We start from the raw sequence: 9,444 nt of genomic DNA, 5'->3' as shown, positions 1-9,444 counted from the left end.
CTCTGTCTTCTCCTCCTTATACTGTGACCTCCCTACCTGTGACCTCCAGCCCAACAACTCAAACTCCACTTCTCTCTGTTTCGTGCAGTAACTGGAAACTGTCATCAGTTTTATTTAACCAATAGTTTTAAATTGGTAAGCAAGGTTTACACAACAAAGGTTGGTATACCAGATCTTGGGGTACAGGATTTAGCATTTGAATACAAGCAGCACCAAACCAACCCCCTATAGGTTTCTGTCACAACCTCTCCAATTGAAAACCTTGAAGGCTACAGTACAGGCTCTATATCCCCCATTGCTAGGAGTCTTAGCTAGGCTCACCCTCATAGATTCCTGGGAGTTTCTATTGTCCTAGGTTTCTAGCTCCTACCAGAGATGCTCCACCCCCATTCAAGTTGGCTCTTCCAGTATTCTCTTCCTCCCTTCTGATCCCTCCAGTTCCCATCCCCCACCTACACCCTCACCAGCATTCCACCCCCCTCCCCAGCCCCCATCTGGGGAACTGTCTACTTTTTTCCCCTTCTCAGTGAGATTGACATCTGCCCTTGAGTCTCCCTTGTTACTTAGTCTCTCTGGATCTATGGATTGTAGCATGGTTATGCTGTATTTTATGGATAATATCCACTAATGAGTGAGTACATACCATGTTTGTCTTTCTGGGGTACCTCACTCAGGATGATCTAGTTCCATCCATTTTCCTGCCTCTCCCTCACCCAGCATCTTATAATTGTCAATAGCCTATGGCTGGAAGTGGAGAGATTCCCAACTCTTCCTCTCTCTATGCTGGGATTTAGTCTAGCTTGAGCTTACATGGGTCCTGTTCATGTTGTTGAAATTATTGTGAGTATGCAACAGTTCTGCTATGTCCATAAGATATTGTCTCCTTGCAGAGACAGTTGACTGTTAAATTCTTCTTGTTTGAGCCTTGGGAGTTAAGAGGTAGTATACATGTTCCTTTTAATGTTGAGTACTCTGCAGTCTGTAATTCTTGGCCCCTTGTTCAGATGTGTGCCAATCTTAAAGCTAGGACTAGACTCTACTGTAGAAATTCCATTAAAGGGGGCAAGCAGGGTCTTCTGCCTTTCAGCAACTCCAGCCTCTCACCCACCTCTAGAAATGAAATGCATAAGACACTCCCACTGGGCCAATATTTGCATCACTGATGCTATGGATGCTATTTTGCTTGTCTTGTTTTATTGTTGCTATTTCTTTAGACAGGATCCTGTTGTGTGTTCCATACCAGCCTTACATTTGCAACCCTTTTGTTTCAGCCTTCTGCATGGTAGATTTACAGGCATGGGTCACTATGCCTTCTTATTTTCTTTGGCACATTTAAAATCCAGTATGTTATAAGAAAGACACTTGTTAACTACAGACAAATATGAAACATTATTGTTGTTATTATAAAAAGATAAAGAGGTATAAGAATATGTTCTATGGAGGTGTGGTGGGGTATGGTGGAAGGGGTTGCCTCAGCAGGCCCATGCCAAGGCATCCACCCCCCACCAGGGACCAGCCAAACAATGGTATGGTATAGAATAGAGTTTATTCAGGGCATGGGAAGGGGAGTTAAGAGGGTAGTAGAGGCAGAGAAAGGCAGAGAGAAGGAGAAAGAGGAGAAGTAGAGGCTAGCCATGGCCATGTGGAGAGAGAGGGAAGGGAGGGGGAAGGGAAAAGCTCAAGAGGGCAAGAGAGAAGCAAGAGTAAGAGAGAGATGAGGGGGCAAGCCACCCTTTTATAGTGGACCAGGCCTACCTGGCTGTTGCCAGGTAATCGTGGGGAGGAGCATACCTGGTTGTTGCCAGGTAACTGTGGGGGTGGACTCCAGACAGAATACCAACACTTATTTCTTTATACGTGATCCAAATGGAGTTTTGATACAGTTCCTAGGAGATCAAAGTGAATAATCTTGAGAAGAATACATCAAAGGGACCCAGCTTGGCTGCAAGCTCTAAGTATTTGAATCCCAACAAAGAGCAATGCTGAAATGAATTCAAGGAACGTCTGTAGTGCTGAAGGAAAGTGGTCCTGCAAAAATGCAAAAAAGCCAAAAAATATCTGTTTTCAAAAGTGTTTATCTCCTCCCTCTTACCACAATTTTCAATGAGAAATAGCTGAATCCTATGACGGAGGACACCTGAAAATTTTATCTTTACAGTTCTCCCCTCTTCCTTCTAAAGTAAGTTGAGTGTTCCTTTATGGGCAATGACTTTATTTAACTCTAGATTAAAAATATAATAACAAAGCATCCTTATATATAGTAAAGCCAAAGATTTTAGGCATATCTCTGCTTACTGTGCTGCTGTTTTTATACCTGTTTATTCTGCCATTTCTCCAAATGTAGATACTGCATCCAATATCATCTTGTGTAATACTGTGTAACCTTGCCATGTGAAATCTCAGAGATGCGAGAGGAGAAAATTGTGGAACTTGTCTCTAATTCAAAGTCATCTTGTAAAGCTGATATTGTCACAACTGACATTTAGTAAAGAAAGAAATCTGAGAACTTTCACTATCTGCAAGATACTACCTTCCAAAAATAAAAGCACAACTAACTGGGCTCTCCAGTAGACATGGACACTGATAGATTACCCTCACCCTGGAGGATAGTCTTATACCTATATGCATATTGGCAACACTAATTAAACCCAGGAGCTTGTTAATTACAACCAAAAAGACAAGACATGAAATTGGGGTGGGGAAACAGGGTTGAAGGGCAATACAAAGAGTTCTTCATGTCACCTACTGAGACACTCTATCCATTTCTTCACTGCTGTGACTGAATAAACCAGGACTCATAAGAAATCTCTCCTCCTTTGTGTTGTTTTTCTCAGGTACATTGCTCATGGTCACACAAAATAATTAATACTGGGTCAGAAAGTGTGGTGATTTGAATAGGACTGTCCAATGTACATTCATATATTTGAATGGTTGCTTAATCACCAGGGTATGGAATACTTAGATAGAATTAGAAGGATTTGGGGACATGGCTTTGTTGGAAGAAGTATGTCACTGGGGGGGGTGGGCTTTGAGGTTTCAAAACTCCATGCTAGACCTAGTTTCCCTCTCTGTCTCTATGTCTCTGTCTCTCTCTTTCACACACACACACATACACACACACACACACACGAGTGCCTGCAGATCAGAATGCAGCTCTCAAGTGTTGTTCTAGTGTCATAAATGCTGCCTCTGAAACTGTAAGTAAGTGCCCAATTAAGTACTTTCCTTTATTAGAGTTGTTTTGATCATAGTACCTCATCACAGCAGTAGAACAATGGGTAAAACAGAAGTTGTACCAGAAATAGGATACTGCTCTGGCAGGCCTGACTACACAGTTCATTGGAGGAATATGGGAGACTTTTGCACTTTTGACTAGAAAAGGGGTTGGACATTAGGCATGGCTTAAAGTCCATCCCAGAAGGAACATGGAAGACAATTCTGAGGGCAGTTTGAACTGTTGGGGCCAGCTCAAGAAGACTGAGAGAGAGGAATATTAGTAAGTGGCTTGAAGAGAGTGTGGTATTTTGGCAAAGAATGGAGCTTCTTTCTGCCCTTGTCCAAAAAATTTGCCTGAGGCTAAATTGAAGAGTTTGGTGTTAATGGCAGTTGGGGTCCATGGCACTGGAAAAGCAGATTATAAGACAGCCTAGAATTGACCCTGTTGTGTAGTTAATAGTGGCCACTCTATAAATAGTAGCAAGCTGGGGAAAGAGAAATGCAAAATGTACAGTTTGAGAGGAAAGGAGCACCAGGAGGTGTAATGGAAGCAGTCCAGTGATCAAGGAGATAAAAAGATTTAAAGAAAAGACTAACGCTAAATGGAATGAAAAGAGTGGTGCCCCCCAAACCCCACCCAGCTAAGCTTCCAAATTGTGAAAAGGAGTTTAAGAAAAAAGAAAAGGAAAAAAAAAAAAAAAAAAAAAAAAAAAAAAAAAAACAAGCTTAAGCAGTGAAGGAAACCATGGAAAATAGGAAGCTGATGAAAATGTATTTGAATGAGGGGGGCATGTTCCAGCCCCATCAACCAGTAAGGCATGGCAGCTTCAACTATATGGTCTGCTTTAAGAGTTGAGGGTGCAAGAAAGGGGTTGCGGACTCCTCAATAAGGAAAGATGCTGAGGCAGGTGTCAGGTGTGACCCTGAATGGAGGCCCAAAGAGGCCATTGCTTGAAGCTGTAAAGGTGAAACATGGATCTTGCTGGAGACCCCAAGATGTTGGAGATGCCAGAGTCATGCCACACATGCCAAGTATGCAGACCTGGTATAGAAACAGCCCAAGAGAGAGAAGTGTGTTGCATTCAACAAAACTGAAAGGACTTGGAGATTTGAAGGTTGCTTTGGATGTCAAACATGGAGATGCAGAATGTGGAGTTTGCCCAGCTAGTTTTTGGTCTTGCTTTGGTCTAGTATTTACTCACTATACTCCCTTTTCTCCCTTTCATAATGCTAATATCCATTCTGTGCCATGGTATGCTGAAAGTATGTGACCTGCTTTTTAATTTTGATTTTCCAGGGGATTATCATTAAGAGATCGCCTTGAGTCTCAGAGGAGACTTTGAACTTCGGACTTTTAAGCATTCTTGAGACTGTGAAAAACTCTGGACTTTTGAAGATAGACTAAATGCATTTTGCATTATGATATGGTGATAAGCCCATGGAAGCCAGGGAATGAAATGTGGTGATTTGAATGAGAATGGCTTCCATAGTCTCATGTACTTGAATGCTTAGTTACCAGCAAATGAAATTCTTTGATAGGATTAGAAAGGATTAGAAGGATCAGGAGGTATGTCCTAGTTTGAGGAAGTCTGTCTCTAGAGGTGGGCTTTATGGCTTCAAAAGGCCACAGCAGGCTTAGTGTTCTCTCTCTTTCTCTCAACCTCTCTCTGTCTCTCTCTCTGTCTCTCTGTCTCTCTGTCTCTCTGTCTCTGTCTCTGTCTCTGTCTCTCTCTCTCTTTCTCTCCTTCCCTCCCCCTCCCAAGCTTTCTGTCTCTCTCTTTGTGTCTCTCTCTGTCTCCCTTGTTCTCTCTCTGTCTCTCTCTCTGTCTCTCTGTCTCTCTCTCTCTGTCTCTCTCTCTCTCTCTCTCTCTCTCTCTCTCTCTCACACACACACACACACACAGAGACACACACACACACATTCTCTCTCTCTGCCTACAGATCAAGATATAGCTCTTGGACTAAGCCTTTGAAATTGTAAGCAAGCGCCAAATTAAATATCTACCTTTATAAGAGTTGTTTTAGTCATGGTGTCTGTTCACAGCAATAGAACAGTGATTAATACAGAAAAAAAAATTTGAAAAAATGAAAGCTTTAAACTTTCCATATCTGATGAAAACTGTCAGTATATTCAAGAAGCTCAATGAACTCCAGCTATGATTTTAAAAAAAATAGTGCTACAAAAATTAATTTTACAAGAGATTTAATGTCTAAGTTTGAAATACTGTCCTCTAAGGATTTCTCATTTGTAACTGGGTTATGTGCTTCCTTTTTGCTTTGTCATCTCACTCATGAGGATAAATTATATTCTGAATCTATGTTGGGACAGAGAACACCCAGAGGGTAGATGTGCCTAATATCTAAAATGTAAGTGGGTAGTAAAGGGTCATACAAAATTTAAAAAAGAAAAAGACTGATACCAACCTCCCAGCTTTGTATGACTAAGGACACAAGGAAAGCATAAGCAGATATGGCATGATTAAAGATTTGACCTAAGTCTGGACTTAAACAGGAATGTTGTGGTAGTAGGGACTGGTTCCAGAGCTGTGTACATGCTACACACATGATCTTACACTGAGCTGCACCCCAAGATTCTCAAGTAAGAATTTTTTCCTTTCATTTAAAATAGATTTTTTTCATATAATAGAATTTTTTTCAAATGTAGAAATTTAGTTATCTTTTAAAAGAGATGAATATTTGTTCTTTTTATTAATTCATTTATTTACTTACTTTACACTCCTATAGAAGCTTTATATCATTTCTCTCCTCCTAGTACCTCCTTCTTACCTCTCCTCTCCTCATCCCTTCTTCCCTTCCTCCTTATAGAAGGTAAGGCCTCCCATGGGTATCAACTTGCCTTGACATATCATACTGCAGTAGAACTAAACAGATCTTTCTCCTATTGAAGCTAGCAGGCAGCCCAGTATAGGTAAAGTGATCCAAAGGCAGACAACAGAGTCAGAGACAGTCCCTGTTCCTGCTGTTAGGGGTCCCACACGAAGACCAAGAGGTTCATCTGTTACATATGTGCAGAGAGCCTAAGTCAGTCCTATGCATGCTCTCTGGTTGGTGGTTCAGTCTCTGTGAGACCCTATAGGCCCAGATTAGTTGATTCTGTGGGTTTTCTTGTGGTGTCCATAACCCTGCTGGCTCCTATGATCTTTCCTCTCCCTCTTCTGCAGGGTTCCCCAAGCCTTGCCTGATGTTATGGATCTCTGCATCTGTTTCCATCAGTTGCTGAATGAAGCCTCTTAGATGACTCTTATGACAGGCTCCCATCTGCAAACATAGCAAAATATCATTAATAGAGTCTCAAGTTGGGCCAGTCATTGGTTGGGCATTTCCTCAATTGCTACCCCAACTTTATCCTTATACATCTTGTAGGCTAGGACAAATTGTGAGTCAAAGGTTTTATGTCTGGGTTGGTGTACCCATCCCTCCATTGGAAGTCTTGCTTGGTTACAGGACATGTCTTGTTCAGGTTCCACATCCCTTATTGCTAGGAGTCTAAACTAAGGTCAACCTCAGATTCCTGGGAGTTTCCATCGTCCTAGGTTTCTAGTTCATCCCAGAGATGTCCTACCCCTACCAATTCCAGTTCTCTCCTCCCCACACTTGATCACTCCTAATCCCCTCCCTGCCCCTCTCCCACCCGGTTCCTCCTTTCCCATCTCTCTCTTTGGTAGATCCTCCCAAATTATATATTTAATATATTTGATATTCTGCTATATTTGCAGATGGGAGCATCCTCCTTTGGGCCTCCATGTTATATAGCTCCTTTGGGCCTCCATGTTATATAGCTCCTTTGGGCCTGTGGATTATGCATAGTTATCTTGTACTTTATGGTTAATGTCCACTTATAAGTGAGAACATACCATGTTCGTCCCTCTGAGTCTGAGTTACCTCATTCAGGATGATCTTTTCTACTTCCATTGATTTGCCTGCAAATTTCATGATGTACCACATTTTCTTTATCCATTCTTCAGTTAAGGGACATCTAGATTGTTGCCAGTTTCTGGTTATTATGAATAAAGCTGCTGTGAACATAGTTGAGCAAGTGTCCTTGTGGTATGGTGGAGCATCTTTTTGGTATATGCCCAGGAATGGTAGTGCTGGGTGTTGAGGTAGAACTATTCCCAACACCAAATTGATTTCCAAAGTGGTTGTACAAGTTTGCCTCCCACCAGAAATAGAGGAGTGTTCCCCTGTTCCACATCATTGCCAGTGTGAGCTGACCCTTGGGTTTTGGTAGGGTTGTTTGTTTGGTTTGGTTTGGTTTTTATCTTAGCTATTCTCACATGTATAAGATAGAATCTCAGTATCATTCGATTTGCATCTCCTTGATGGCTAAGGATGTTGAATATTTAGGTGCTTCTCAGCCATTAGAGATCCCTCTGTCAAGAATTCTGCTTAGATCTGTACACCATTTTTAATTGGGTTATTTGGTTTGTTGATGACTAATTTCTTGAATTCTTTACATATTTTGGATATCAGCCGTCTAATAGATGTAGAATTGGTGAAGATCTTTTCCCATTCTGTAGTCTGCTATTTTGTCCTTTTTGACAGTCTTTTGCCTTACAGAAGCTTTTCAGTTTCATAAGGTCCCATGTATTAGTTGTTGATCTTAGTGCCTGAGCTGTTGGTGTTCTGTTCAAAAAGTTGTCTCCACTATCAATGCATTCAAAGCTGTTCCCCACTTTCTCTTCTATCAGATTTAATGTGTCAGTTTTAGATTGAGGTCTTTAATCCACTTGGCCTTGAGTTTTGTTCAGGGTGTCAGACATGGATTTACTTGCATTCTTCTATATGCAGACATCCACTTAGACCAGTGCCATTTGTAGAAGATGCTTTCTATTTTGTTGTGTAGTTTTTGGATTCTTGTCAAAACTTAAGTATCCATAGGTGTGTGGGTTTACTTCTGGGTCTTTGATTCTATTCCATTGATCACTCTGTCTATTTTTATGCCAATACCATGTGGGTTTTATCACTATTTCCCTGTAGTGCAGCTTGAAATCAGGGATGGTAATTTTCCTGGGAAGGGAAATTACAGGATTGTTTAACCTGGGTTTTTTCTTTCATGTGAAGTTGAGTATTATTCTTTTAAGGTCTGTAAAGAAATGTGTTGGGATTTTGATGGGAATTGCATTAAATTTGTAGATTTTTTTTTAGTAGGATGGCCATTTTTACTATTTTAATCCTACCAATCCATGGGTATGAGAGATTTTTCCATCTTTTGATATCTTCTTCAATTTCTTTCTTCAAAGACAAAGTTCTTGTCATACAGGTTGTTTACTTGCTTGGCTAGAGTTACACCAAGATATTTTATTTTGTAGCTTTTGTAAAGGATGTAGTTTTCCTAATTTCATTCTCAGACTATTTATCATTTGTATAAACAAAGCCTACTGATTTGTTTGAGTTAATTTTGTGTCCAGCCACTGTGCTGAAGGTGTTTATGAGCTGTAGGAGTTCTCTGGCAGAATTTTTCGAGTCACTTATGTATACTATCATATTATCTGTGTACAATGATACTATGACTTCTTCCATTCTCATTTGTATCCCCTTGATCTCTTAGTTGTCTTATTGCTCTATCAAAACCTTCAAGTACTGTAATAGGTATGAAGAGAGTAGACAGGCTTGTCTTGTCCCTGATTTCAGTGGAATTGCTTTAAGTTTCTCTCCGTTTAATGTTGCTGCTGGCTATTGGCTTGCTAAATATTGTCATTATTATGTTTAGGTATGTGCCTTGTATCCCTGATCTCTCAAAGACTTTTATCATGAACAAGTGTTGGATTTTGCTAAAGGCTTTCAATATCTAATGAGATGATCATGTGGTTGTTTTTTTTTCTTTCAGTTTGTTTATATGATGGATTATATGGATGGATTTTCATATATTGAACCATCCCTTCATCCTTAGTACTAAGCCTATTTGGTTATAGTGGATTATTATTTTGATGTGTTCTTGAATTGGTTTGCATGTATTTTATTGAGTATTTTTGCATCACTGCTCATAAGGGAGATTGGTCTGAAATTCTGTTTCTTTATTGAGTCTTTGTAGGATTTAGGTATCAGGGTGACTGTAGTCTTGTAGGATGAATTTGGCAATGTTCCTTCTGTTTCTATGTTAAGGAACTGTTTGAGGAATATTGGAATTTGAGGAATTAGCTCTTCTTTGAAAGTCTGGCAGAGTTCTATGCTAAAAACATCTTGCCTTGGGCTTTTTTTTTTTTT

General features: G+C 40.4%; 1 long non-coding RNA gene across 1 annotated transcript; it reads left to right on the top strand.

The window, feature by feature from the left end:
• Positions 1 to 486: 486 nt before the first annotated feature.
• LOC116089019 lies at positions 487 to 2,805 on the top strand. The gene is made up of 2 exons (XR_004118108.1): positions 487 to 631; positions 2,345 to 2,805. It is a non-coding gene; the product is annotated as an uncharacterized LOC116089019 (long non-coding RNA).
• Positions 2,806 to 9,444: the final 6,639 nt, after the last annotated feature.

This window comes from Mastomys coucha, unplaced genomic scaffold (genome assembly GCF_008632895.1).
Source record: "Mastomys coucha isolate ucsf_1 unplaced genomic scaffold, UCSF_Mcou_1 pScaffold14, whole genome shotgun sequence".
Taxonomy (NCBI): domain Eukaryota; kingdom Metazoa; phylum Chordata; class Mammalia; order Rodentia; family Muridae; genus Mastomys; species Mastomys coucha.
This window is presented reverse-complemented; position numbering and strand designations above follow the sequence as displayed.